The 12746-nt window shown below is 62.5% G+C and overlaps 1 protein-coding gene across 1 annotated transcript in view; it reads left to right on the forward strand.

Annotated features, from left to right (window-relative positions):
* Positions 1 to 1257: 1257 nt before the first annotated feature.
* SHANK3 (SH3 and multiple ankyrin repeat domains 3) overlaps positions 1258 to 12746 on the forward strand; it is a 368779-nt gene continuing 357290 nt past the window's right edge. The window contains exons 1-2 of the mRNA XM_074869549.1: positions 1258 to 1386; positions 10771 to 10820. The gene's annotated coding sequence lies outside the window, so the exon portion shown is untranslated. The remainder of the gene's footprint in view (positions 1387 to 10770; positions 10821 to 12746) is intronic.

Genomic DNA, 12746 nt, shown 5'->3' on the forward strand with positions numbered 1-12746 from the left:
CCCACCCCTCACAGTTTCATTGCTCCTGGTGCCGTGCAGCCAGGATCTGCTGCTTGACCTCCAGCCAGGACCTGTTCCCATGTAGGTTTGTCTAGGAGGGGTTCTTAGGGCTGTGAGCCCAGTGCCCATCCCTCTCCCCTGCGCCCAGGGTCTGGTCCCATTCCTATGGCCCCAGGACCTGTTTCCCTCCTGTGCAACTGGGACTTCCTGACACCGCGGGGCTGCAGACATTATCACAGCACCAGCTCTGAACCGCTGCTGTGAGCGCTGCAGTACTCAGAAAACGCTCAGGGTCATGGCACTGGGGGAACGTGTCAGCTTTATGGGAACAGTGCGTTCTCAGCTCTCCAGGTTTGTGAAGGAAATCCGGGAAGTTTGCCTCCATGAGCTAAAAAATGCGCAAAGAATTGCAACTGAACATCTCATGATCAAAACCAGGCCAAAGACAGAGAGCCTGGACGCTATTTCCAAGCCTCTGAGGTGGCAACGCTGAACTGGCATGTAGTGGGAAAACATCCCTCGGTGGCTGCGGCTCCCCTCGGAGAGTGGAGGAAGGATGGTGGGAGCTGTGGCCAGCACAGGTCCCAGGGATGCTGGGAAGCTGCCCCATGGGTGGGGAGAAGAGCCTCGCCAGGCCTTGCAGCCCGCTGGTGGGTCCACCCCTCCCGCGGCTCCCCGAGCCAGGTGTAAGCTGGGACAGTTGTCAGGCGGTGGGAGAGCTGCTGCCTGGGGTGAGGCAGGAGCCTGTTCTGGAGGGGAGATGGCATTAGGGGAGGGGGCTGCTCCAGCCCGGCCCAGCTGGTCCCACCGCCGCCTGCCCTGGGCAAACTGTGCCCCCGCAAGCGCCCTGGCCCGGGACCCTGTCCGTCTGTCCATCCAGCTCTGCTGCGGGCAGTGCGGCCAGCGCGCCGCTGTCGGCCTCGTGGTGGGGTTTCCTCCTGGCCCGTGATGCTCCCACAGGAAGGGAGAATCTCTGCTCTGGCAAGGTGTTTCCTGGCTCCCCAGATAGGACGCGGAGGCACATCCTGACCCCCGCGGATGCACGCGGACCGTTGAGCTGCGTGTGCCGCAGGGCCCGACGACGTGCAGCACCCCGCAGCACCCCGCAGCCGTGCCCCTGCGGCCACGCCTGTGCGGGCGGGACCCCGTGGCCAGGCCCTGACCCACGACGTCTGTCCGTCCGTGTGTCCCGGGCTGCTGCCCCGGCCCTTGCGGCCGCGGTGGGGCGGACGCAGGGCGCAGAGCGGGGCGGTAGCCTGGCGGGGACCGGGGGTGTCCCCTTCCTGGCAGGAAAGGGGCCGAGCTGGCGGCCGCGGGTTTCCTGCAGCCTCCAGCTCCGCGGGCGCCAGGAGCCGGACGGTGCCGGGGCAGGCGGGTCTGTGCCAGGTAACGGCACCGGGGCTGGGCCGCGGGAGCCCGGCCGACCCAGAGCAGCGCCGGGCTGGGGCTCCCCTGCGGCTGGGGGGTCCCCCCGGCGGGGCCAGCGGCCCTGGGGCCAGCGGGGCGGGCTGGGGCCGGCGCTTTCCGTGGGCTCGGTGGGGCTGGAGTGGCCGCACAGGGCTGGGCCGCGGGCCTGGGCTGTGGCCGTGGGACAGTTCAGGCTCCGCCGTGGGTCGGGTCTGTGGGGCAGCACGGGACTGCGCCGTGGGTCGGGGCCGTGTCTGTGGCGGCAGCCCAGGGCGAGGGGCCCTGCCCTGCCCTCGGGGTGTCCCTCGGGGTGTCCCGTGGGGCATGGCGGGGCCGGGAGTGCGGCCGTGGGGGTGCGCCGCGGGCCAGCACTGCCCGGCGGGTACCGGAGGGCAGCAGGGAGCGGGATCGGGGGAGCAGCGGGGAGCCCGGGGGGCCGGTGGTGGCTGCGGGGCCGGAGGGGGGGGGGGGGGCGGCGGCCGGGTCCGGAGCAGCCGCCTCTGAAGTTTCCCTCCGCCCGCCCCTTCCCGCGCGCACCGGCTCCCCGTTGCCATGACAACTCCTTAAACTAACACCCGCTGCCGGCGGCGGGGGCCGAGTTCGCGGAGGATCCGCCGCTCCGCTCCGCGCCGCCCCCCCCCCCCCCCTCCCCGGCCCGGCCCCGCCGCCCCCGCCCCGCGCCGCTCCCGCTGCCGGCGGCCGCCGCTGCCCCCGGCCGCGCCGCGGCGATGGTGGCCCGGGCCCCGCCGCCCGCCGCCCCGCAGGTAACGGGCGGCCCCGGGGCCAGCCCCGCGCGGGGGTCTGGCGGAGCAGAGGCGGGGGGGGGAATATTCTGTTGAGATTTCCACCCCGGCGGCGGGGTGGCCCGGGGCTGGTGGCCCGGCGGGTGGGAGCGGCGGCTTGTGGCGGCCCCGCGGGCGGGGTGTCCGGGGGGTGCCCGGGCGGGGGGGGGGGTTGCGTTCCGGGAGCCGTGGGGGGGTGCCCGGGCAGAGAGGTCCGAGGGGCGCAGGGGGTCTGGGGGGCACGGGGGGTGCCCGGGCACGGAGGTCCTGGGGTCGCGGGGGGGTCCGGGGGTCGCGGGAGCTGTGGTTTGCACCAGTGCGGTACCGGGTGCGGGCTGTGGTCTGCAGTGGGGTGCTGGTGGCGGGGCCGTGGGGCGCTGCGGGCCGTGGTCCGTGGTTGGGTGCCCATCCTGGGGCTCCGGGGCGGTGCTGAGCGGCCGAGTGCGTCTTCTGGGGAGCGGGGCTGCGGCTTGCACTGGGGCGGCTGCAGCTGTGGTTTGCGGCGGGATGCCTTGGGGATAGGGGCCCCCGGTTGCGTTGGGGCATGGGCACGTCAGGCCGTGAGCTGTGGCCAGAGCTGGGGTGCCTGTGCGGGGGTGCGAGGGCTGTGACGTGCTCTGGGGAGTAGGGGCTGGGGCTGTGGTGGAAGCCTGTTTTGGGGTTCAGGGCTGAGATTTGCAGCGAGCTGAATGTGCTTGGGGATAGATGCCGAGGTTCACAGCGACACGTATGTGCCGGGAAGAAGGGGCCGCGGTTTGTGGTTGGGAGTATGTGCTGGGGAACAGGAGCCCCGCTTCTCGGTGGGGTGCACGCAGGCAGAGTGTGCCTCAGGGGATGGGGACCGTGACACCTGCCGTGCGGTCCGGAGCGTGTAGGCGGGGGGGACCCTGGTGACGGCGTGGCATTGCTTCTGTAGCGTGTGCCATTGCTTTTGCAACTTGTCTCTTTGTGGTCCTTGTGCATCTGTGCATAACTGGGTATGCCTCCCCTCGGGGCTTTGCACATACCTGCGGGTGATGCTCAGTGCACCATCTTCCGTGGGCTCTGTCTGTGTGGGAACGCGGTTTGTGCACTAAGCCATCCCCACCCCAGGCTGTCACCGGGAACGAGCTGTTCTCTGGGCTTGGGCTGTGCCGGACAGTCCTCTGTATGGGATTTGTGTGGTTGCGTTCTTGTGTCTGGGCCTCAGCTTACAATTTTCCCTGTCCCTGATGTCTTGGGGAGCTGCTGGAAGAGTGAGAGTCTGCCACTCTCCTACTCTTACAAAACTGGGTCAAGGAAGCAGGAAACTCCAGAGCTGGGTTTGACCGCCCAGGTCCTGGTACCCACGAGTGCCTGTGGATGCTCATGTGTGTCAGCATGAAGGGAGAAATTAATTTAAGCAAACAGGATTAGACAGGAACTGTACCTGCTGCTTCTTGGCTTGATGTCTATGGACAGGGATCCTCAAAGCCTTCAGTGATGTAAGGGTTGCATCCGCCAGGCATCAGTGAGAAACACCCTCAAACCCAGCTTTGAACTGTACCTGTAGCGGGACATGGTGGGAGGGTGTCTTGCTGTGTTACACACAGGGCGTTCTTTCAGCCGTTGTGTATTTGTGCAGGTCTTGGGGCATAAGGAGAGGAGCAGAGGACTTGGCGCTGACCCCTGCGGGGCTCCGGTCTTCTCTTGGCCTCGGTGTCCCAGAGGGTGCCTCTGCCCCGGGTGTGCAGTCACTTGTGGTCGGTGTCTGCTGGGCTGGGCAAGCGCCACCGGCTGCGGCCCCCGCAGACATTGCACAAGACCCCGCGCTCCGAGGGCACGAACGGGAGGCAGAGACCCGGGACGGCGGGGCTGTGCCCGAGCTGTGCGCTGCGGGGGGTGCAGGCGATGGGGCTCGGGGCTGGGCTTCCCTGGGAACCGCGTGGGGACAGGGGTGGCTCCTATCTGGGGCACAGGGGGGGTCTTTTCCCCACTAGAACTTTATAAACTTCGCTAAGAACTTTCATTGTCGTTCTGCCTCAGTAGAGATGTGCAGGTAATGGAGATAACAAGTTTCTGTAATTTCTTTTTATACCAACACTTAAATGCATTACAAAGTTCTTGTGCATTTTGCACCTGCACAGAAGCCCTCTCTGGAGGTTTTGCTGACTGCCAAACTTGCGAGGTATGTGGCAGCAGGGTCTGACAGCAAAAAAGGGCACAAAGGAGAATATTGCAAGCTGCTTTTTTCAGATAATAACCTTTTTTTTTTCTGTGGTACAGAATATAACACCTAAACATTCATAAAACACCTAACTGTTCTTAATATTGTTAGTATTACGATAGGAATAATGTGTATCTGTACTGTTTGTGTTTTGTACTGCATTGTTCACTTAAACCACTACTGTGTTCTGGAGGTGCACACAAACAGACACACAAGCAGCCCACAACAGAATATTCTGTTGAGATTTCCACCAGCTAAAAATTCTTACTGCTGCCTCCGCACAGGAGTGTGTAAGTGCATAATGCAAATGGTGAGGCACGTGTGTGCCGGCGGTGAGGAGCCGAGCACGGGTCTGTGGAGTGGGAGGGGGCCAGGGCGGCTGGCTGGGCTCCCCTTCCTGTCTCGGGGAGCGCGGCGAAGCCAGGCGCGGTGCTGGGGCGAAGCACGTGTGATGCTGGGGCAATGCTCAGCGCCGCAGGAGCGGGGGGCGATGGCAAGCTGGCCGTGCCCCACAGTGGCACTGGGCACGGGACTGTGGGGCTGGAGGCTGGCGATGGGGTTGGGGCAGAGCCGAGAGCTCTCCCCTGAGAGCCGGGGCAGGGGTGTGCGTGTGGCGGGGACGTGTCCGTGGAGCTGCTCCTGGCAGCAGCCGTCGGGACCCAGGAGTATTCCAGGGATGGGCCGCGGCCTAGAGGTCACGTCGGGAGGGATGGCCACTCGGCAGAGCTCCGGGCTCCTGCCCCGCTCTCCCTTGGTGCGGGAGACCAGGAGGGGCTGCTAGGGGAGCGGGAACAAGCTGGGGGAGCAGAGCTGTGGCACAGGGAAAGGGTCCCCTCCCGGGCAGCAAGAGGAACCGGCCATGCTCTGCCCTGCTCTGGCCTCCTCTGCCTGCCTCCTTCACCGGCTGTTAGCCCGAGAGGGGGGATTTGGTGGCCCGGCTCTGTCCTTGGCACCAGGGACGTGGAGCAGGAGCTGTGGGGTGCAGCGGGGGCTTGGCATCCCCGTGGGGCTGGCAGTGCTGTGGGGCGGGAATTCCCTCTGCCACAGCAGACCTGGAGCAGGGGGAGGCCGTGCAGCTAAAATGAGTACAAAGAGTAAATTGCCATCCCACTCCTAAACGCAGCTGAGCTGCTGTAACTGTGACAACAGGCAAAAGCTCTGGTTCATGAGTGTCTTGGCTCCTGTTGACAGCGTGGGAAGGGGAGGCAGTGCTGGCTTTGTGGAAGTCTCTCAAGGATCAGCCCAAACTTTCTGGGGATGGGGGGTCTGTGCCCGTACCAGCCATCAGGCTGCCCATCTCGTTATGGGGAGCAGCACGAACGGGGACTTTCGTAACCTGAGAAGCAGGTCGATCAGGAGACTCTTCTATCATTAAATATTGAAAGCTCTTCTCTGGCAGCAGCGTGTTCTCCCCTCACTGATAGCAGCTCTGCGAGTTTGTGATTCTGGATGTTGTATGGTCTCAGCTGTGACTGCAGGGGGTGACTCTGGGAGGGGACAGGGCTGTGCCAAGCCAGGGACGGTGCAGGGGGACCCTCAGTGCCAGCTTCTCACCAGGGCAAGCCCCTCCCCAGGCAGAGCCATCCCCCAGGACATGCAGGACCTGCGCCCCACGAACAGTCTCCTGCAGCCTCCATGCCAGGAGCCCCCCAGCCCAGCCCCTGCTTTACAGACTGCTCATCTGGGAGCAGCCGCTGCTTTGGGCTGCTGCTTCATGCCAAGGTGGATGACTCTGCACGCTCCAGAACAGCAGGAGCTCGGTGGGCAGGGTGGGTTTGGTGGTTGACTGGGCCTTGCCTGCACTGAGAAGCCTGAGGGTGCAGTTCTGTGCAGGGCTACGCTTCTCCCCAGGACAGAGCCGATGGGCCCTGGGCTGTGTCCCACCTCCCCTCCTTGGGGACTGCGAGACTCCCTCCCCTGCGAGAGGCTGGCATTCCTGGCTCAGTTAAGGAGTGGTTTAGACTTCCAGGTCTGGATTCTTCTGCTTTTTATAGACATCCTCAGGGGAGTGCAAAGAATGGCAGGAAACGCAGCGGCCCCGCAAGTGCTCAGCCCTGGACACTATTGTTCAGCACTGGCGGAAGCCAGCCACGGGCAGGGCTGCCCGGGGGACCTTCCCCTGCCTGGAGGAGGCTCAGCGGAGGCTCAGCCATGTCCTTACAGTGTGATGTAACGTTTCCTGGCCTTGGTAGAAAGGGACTACAGCTCCTGGCATGTGTGAGGATATAGGACATCACATGCTGGGGCTTGGGGGCTGCAGGCTGTGCCCCCTCCTCGGTGTCTCCTTCTCCTCTGTGGGTTGCAGATCCCCAGAGCTGTGACAGGAGCCTGCTGGGATGTGATGGCCACACTCGAGCTCACCCTGACTGTCCGTTAACCTCCAGCCTGAGTCCCACAGGCATGTGGGGGCCTTCTGGAGCAGCTGTGCTTGACCAGGCTGTGCCAGGCAGTGCCATGCTACGGTGACAGTTTGGCTGCGGCGTGGCCAGACCAGTGGCCGAGTTTGGTCCCGCACAGAGATGTGCAGTGGCGTCTACCCACGGCACCACAGGCCTTGGTCTGGGTTTGTGGCTGCCCTATTGCTGGGGAAGGCTTTGTCTGCGTTTCTTTTCAGGAGCAGCTGGAATGGATTCCTTGTCGATGCTTGTGAGAGGGACCAATTGTCCCTTTGTGGGGTTGGGGACCTCAGGAGGCAGAAATGGGCATGTCCCCTCTGCATGAACCCTGATCACAGGCATCTGTGTGTGTCCCATCTGCCATATCGTAACCCCATGGGCACTGCTCTGTGCAGAGAGGCTTTCCCACAGCCCTCCTGAGATAGGACTCTCCAGATGCTTCCCAGCTCCCAGTTCTGTCTTGGGGACAGTTTTACTTCCACTGATTGTCATTTCTGATCATGTCGTGTTTGTTGGAGTGCTGAGGACCAGCTGCTGTGGTTACTGCGAGTCTGCAGTCCTTGACTCTTATCCCAGGAAGGGAAGAAGCTGAACGAAAAGCAGGGAATCTGGACATCCGTGATAAAAGAGTCAGACTTAGACAAGCGAAAGGCAGAATTGCCATTCATGAGCAAGAGGAATAACAGCCTCCCTGGAGCTCTCCCTGCTAGTATGAACAAGGCCCTTCTGGCTCCACAGACAGCAGGATCCTTGGGGACCGTGAGGGCTAGGATCCTGGCAGTGTGCAAGCTGCAGTCTAAATACATCGCAGATCATCTGCATAATTTATTCTTCTGTGAAGAGTTTAATTTATCAGGTCCAATAATAAACTCATAAATCTCCTTTGCCTGTTATCAGGGTTGGGAGAAGATGCTCATGTTATAAGCATTTAATTTATCTCCAGAGCAGTTTCCCATGCAGATTGGTGCTTTTGACGTTACTGGATGTATATTCCTGTGGTCAAGTTCCACCAGGCCCTTGTCACCTGAGGATGGAAGAGATGGTGCTGGAGAGGCCCGGCTCAGGAGGAGCCCAGGAGGTTGTTGCGCTGGCCCAGATCTGCTCTGGAGGGCAGGGTGGGATGGAGTCGGTGCAGACGAGAGCCAGGAGGAAGAGCTATGCTGCTGGCGATTGAGCAAGGCTGCTGCTGGTGCTGGGAGCCACTCTGCAGGTCAGAGCCACCGTCCCGCTGCCCCGGCCCACCTCTGGCTCTGCCCCGGGGAGCTGGGCAGTGGCTGGGGACCAGCTGCCTGCGCTGAGGGGTGATGCTGCAGCGAAGCCTGCAGCGGGACGCTGCGCAGCCTCCCCAGATTGCTGTGGCCGGTAACTTTGGTTGGTATCCTCACCCATAGAAACCTCTAGATAGGGAGCTTGCACCGTTCTGGGCCTCAAGGGCTTCCTGTGGCAGTCAGCTACACCACCTAGTTACGGGCGATGTAGAGAAGTATTTCCTTTTCTTAGTGTGAGATCCTATGACATTTTCTGCTGCCCTCGCGCTGTGAGATGAAAAGAGCAGAAGTGTTGCCTCCTTTCTGCAGACTGTTCAGGATGTTACAGCCTTTTATCTGTGTCCCTTCTTATTTGCCTCCTTCTAAGGCAGTGATCTCTGCTCTTTCCTTTCTCTTCTCATGACAGTTTTTACTGCCCTTTGGTCATTCTTGCCTCCTGTTTCTGAGTCCCCTTGGTTTTGCATTTTCCTGGGGAGCCCGGGTGCCCAATCCTGGATGATGGCTGTGCAGGCACCTATTCCCCACGTGCTGTGTTGCCCATTCCACTCCTGATGCTGCCTGTGCTGCCCCAGCCCTCCCATACCTGGGGGGATGGTGGAAAAGTGCCACTGGTGCTTGGCTGGATCAGGATAAGTTGCTGCCAGGAAATCACAGTTTGGCTTCCCAGGGTTGTGCCGTGGCTGTGCCAGCAACTGGCCCAGCCTGGGTCCTTGGCGTGTATCTGGGGAAGACTCCCGTGCTCCAGGCGACTGCCACGTGTGTGGTTTGGTTAGCTGTCCGTCTGATGCCCGCGTGGAGCCGGGCCACCGGGCACCATGGGGTGTTTGGGTTATGCCGCCTTTGGTGATGTGTAGCTGGAGCCGCGCTGCGTAGCTCCAGCCCAAACCCACTGTGTACCTGGGCGGAGGCTGCCTGGAGGCGGTGGGGTTTGCTGGGAGCAGGAGCTCTGGAGACGCTTTTGGTGGACGGGGAGTTCCTGTTCTGCAGCACCACACAACCCACCCCCTCATCCCGGCCTCCTAATTGCAGCAAACAAGTCTCCCAGCACTGCTGATAGTGGTGGGGTGGGAGGGCTGGGGCTGCTCCGTGCCCTTGCTGGGCTTTGGACCACGCTCTGTGCGGCAGCGAGGGATTTCGGAGGGTGGCTGGGTGGGAGGGAAGCTGTGTGGGTGTCCCAGCCTGTGCCACCCTGCGCCCAGGGGTGTTACCCCTCAGCCCTGCGAGGTTTGATGTCCCTGCAGGCACAGCAGGCCCCTGCCCCACTGCCCGCCTTCTTCAGTCTCGGTGTTCCCAGTGCTAAGGGACGGGAGAGAGACTCAGTTCACTACGGTCACTAAATGTCCAAGCAGGACACACATATTCCCTGGGCTATTTTGTTTAAATTAAGTCCTACATAAACAGCTGTGGTAGGTTTCCTTTGTTTTCATGGCCCAGGTGTCCTGTGAGCTTTTCTCCGGAGAGGAGTCAGCAGGGCAGTGGCAGCTGTGTCCGGAGCATCATGCTACGGCCCCGCGGGGACCTCGGCAGCATCGTTTTACAGAGGCACACAATAGCTGCTGAGTTTTCCAGGTGCATCGCTGTGTCTGCGATCCCTCTGCCAGTGGAGGCTGGAGTATATCTTATAAAATGTTTAAAGCCTGGTGGCACCCCAGCTGCCCACGTGGCACGCCATAAGCTCTCTGCAAAAACGGGATCCTTGCTGTGGCCCCTTCCCCCCACGGCACCTTGCACTTGCTGACACCAGCTGCAGCACAACAGGCGTGCTCCAAGAAATCCCAAGTCATACATTTTTAATTTTCTACAACAGAGCAGCCATTTCAGCCACTCACCCAGAAAGGATCTTTAATGAGAAGTGAGGAGAGAGATCGTGCACACTGCCAGCACATAAGGGAGCAGAGACATTATGGATACACTTTTCTCTTTTCCTGGCTGCCTGCAGCTGTTCCTGAGTTTAGCCTGGGGCTCTTGCCCTGTCGTTCTGGAGGTGGGCTGGGCCCTGGTCCACTGTCGCTTGCCCGGAACAAGGGGGTCTGCTCTGAGGAACTGACCCTCAGCATTGTGGCATTTCAGCCCCAGCCTGCTTCTGCTCTCGGGCTGCGTCCTGCCCAGGACTCTGCCTGGGAGCGGGTGACCCAGGGTGGGAGAGGTGCTCCAGGAGCCCCCGTGGAGCCAGGGTGGGAGAGGTGCTCCAGGACCCCTCTGATCCAGGTGGGAGAGGTGCTCCAGGACCCCTCTGATCCAGGGTGGGAGAGATGCTCCAGGACACCCTGACCCGGGGTGACTGATTCCACCTTCCCTGGCACTCGGGCCCCCGCCATTCCCTCGGGGAGCTGCGTTGCCCTTGTGCGTGGTCTTGCCAAACCATGCTGCGGGGCCAGTGGAGGCAGGAGCTGATGGTCCTCCAGCCTGCCTGGGCGAGGGGAAGAGGCCCTGTGCTCTCCTCGGGGGGCAGCAGACGTGCTCGGGGGGGCTCCTCGGGACGCAGGGCTTCTGCTTGTGCTGCAAGGCCATGGACGCTCTGCTGCGGCGGGATGGCGGGTGTTGGTGGAGCTGTAGGTGACCTTGCCTCTCTCCCTGGTGTCCTGTGGGAGTTTCGCTCTGGGGACGCTCCTGTCCCCAGCCCTGCGGGTTCCACAGCTCCCTGATCTGCTGCCTCTGTGGGCGCAGCGTGCCCGGGGGCCGTGCGTGCAGGGTGCTGTGCTGATGCTGTCCTTGCTCTCTGTTGTCCGCAGGTTGATGAAGAGGGAGTGCTGTGATCCTGTGCCTGTGACAGTCATTTCAGGTAAGCACTCCTCTGTCCTTCCCTTTCTGCCTTCAGAAACACCCTGGGCCTCCCAACGGTGGTGGTGGGGAGGGGGCTCAGACTGGGGAGGGCCCTGCAGTCTGGTCGCAGGAGGGGATGGCCTGTCTGGGGCAGTGGGGATGGGGACCCAGCTCGAGTGCTCAGGGGCGGCTGCGTGGAGAGCTGGGGGCAGAAACGGGGCTTGTGAGGGCTGGGGGAGGGTGGCAGGGCTCAGGCTGGGGGGGACAGGACGTGTTCAGGCAGGCTGTGAGTGATGCAGAAGCAGTTATGAGCTGGGGGTAGGTCATGACTACACGATGTGCTTTGAGGAGGCATCAGGAGGAAAGGTCCTGAGGGAGACGGGCTGACAGGGTCTAACAGGGCCCCTCCGGCTGGGATCCGGGATCTCTGTCTGGGACAAGTGCCGCTGGTCTTGGAGGACGGGCGAGTTCCTGGAGATCACGCTGCTGTGGGTGCTTCCTCCAGCACGGGCTGCTCGGATGCTGCCTCATGCAATGGGGCTTCTTCCCGCCCGCCTGAGGACACCGGGCCCTTGGCAAGCGCTGCCCGTCCCTGGCGCTGGTGGGGCTGGTGGCCGTGTCACCCCACAGCCGTGCCCACGGGCTGGGTGCTGCCTGCACGCTGCTCCACAGACCAGGGCAGGGTCTCGATGGGGCTTGTGCGAATGTGCAGGACGTTGTGAAAGATGTTTTCGTTGGCCGCACTGAGCCACGGAGGCTTTCAGGGCTGCCGCTGTGGCTGCTGTCGGGCTGGCGCGAGGGGAGTTGTGGTGCTGTGGCGTGAGGCTGGGCAGCTCCGTGTGTGCCAGTGAACCTGTGGCACTGTGGCTGGCAGGTGCCAGAGCTGGTGTGCCACAAAGGGAAGCAAAGCGGAGGTGGGTGCCCCTAGCCCCCAGGCCAAGGGCACGGGCGGCTCATGCTTCTCCCAGGGCACGGGATGGATGTGGGCAGGGGAGGGATGCAGCTGCTTGCTGTGACTGTGGTGGGGCCAGAGCCTGGCACAGAGGGAGAAAAGGGCAGGCAGAGCTATGCTGGGGACAGGGGAGCACGGGGGACAGCACGGGAGAGGGGAGCAGGGAAGCCACTGCCCACGGTTGGTGGAAAAGCAGCTTGAGCTGTAGGACATGGCTGGGGAAAGGTACAGGGGAGATGTCCTGAGTGAAGGGGAGAGGGCGAATGGCAAACGACTGCCCATGATCTGGGGCCGGTCTGTCCCCTGTCTGACGTACGGTCTTGCTTGGTGGCAGGCCCAGTCTCCTGCCCTGGCCTCTGCTCCGAACAGCCTTCCCTCTTCCCTCCTCTCGGTGCCCACCAAGGGCCCAGCCCCTCCCTGGCGTGGTCCCGGCTGGTTCCTGCCGGTGGCAGGTCTGGCTGATGCCGTTCCCACTCCAGGTGTGCACACCCGGAGCGTGTCCCTGACGGGTGTTCCCAGCTACCGCTGTCTGTGTGTCAGTGCGACCGGTGTGGGGGCTTGCAGGGGAGCAGGGCGCCAGCCTCTGTCCCGGCCCCAGGCTGTCACCTGCCAACCCCCTGCGCTGCGGATGTCTGCCGTGTCCCACCCCAGGGCTGCGAAGTGAGGGACCCCCATGGACGCGCACTCTGTGTGGGTGCCTCTGCAGGGCTGGGGCTCAGAAAGCCCCCACCCCACCCAGCCCCTTCCTCTGCGCCAGGCAGGCTGAGCTGCGGCGTGCAGCGAGCGGTGGATGTCGAGCTGCAGGGTGAAGGCTTAGAAACCAGAGGAGGAAACAAAGGAAACATAAAATGCTAATGCACAGGAATAGTGGGTGCTTTTTCTGGCTTCAGCTGGCTCTTTTCAGAGCCTGCGGCTTCATTCCAGGACCCCTGAAACGTGTTGCCACTTCACCTTGTAAATCCTGTGGATAATTCAGGCTGCCCGTGCGGAGCT

This window comes from Strix uralensis, chromosome 5, assembly GCF_047716275.1.
Source record: "Strix uralensis isolate ZFMK-TIS-50842 chromosome 5, bStrUra1, whole genome shotgun sequence".
Classification (NCBI taxonomy): Eukaryota; Metazoa; Chordata; class Aves; order Strigiformes; family Strigidae; genus Strix; species Strix uralensis.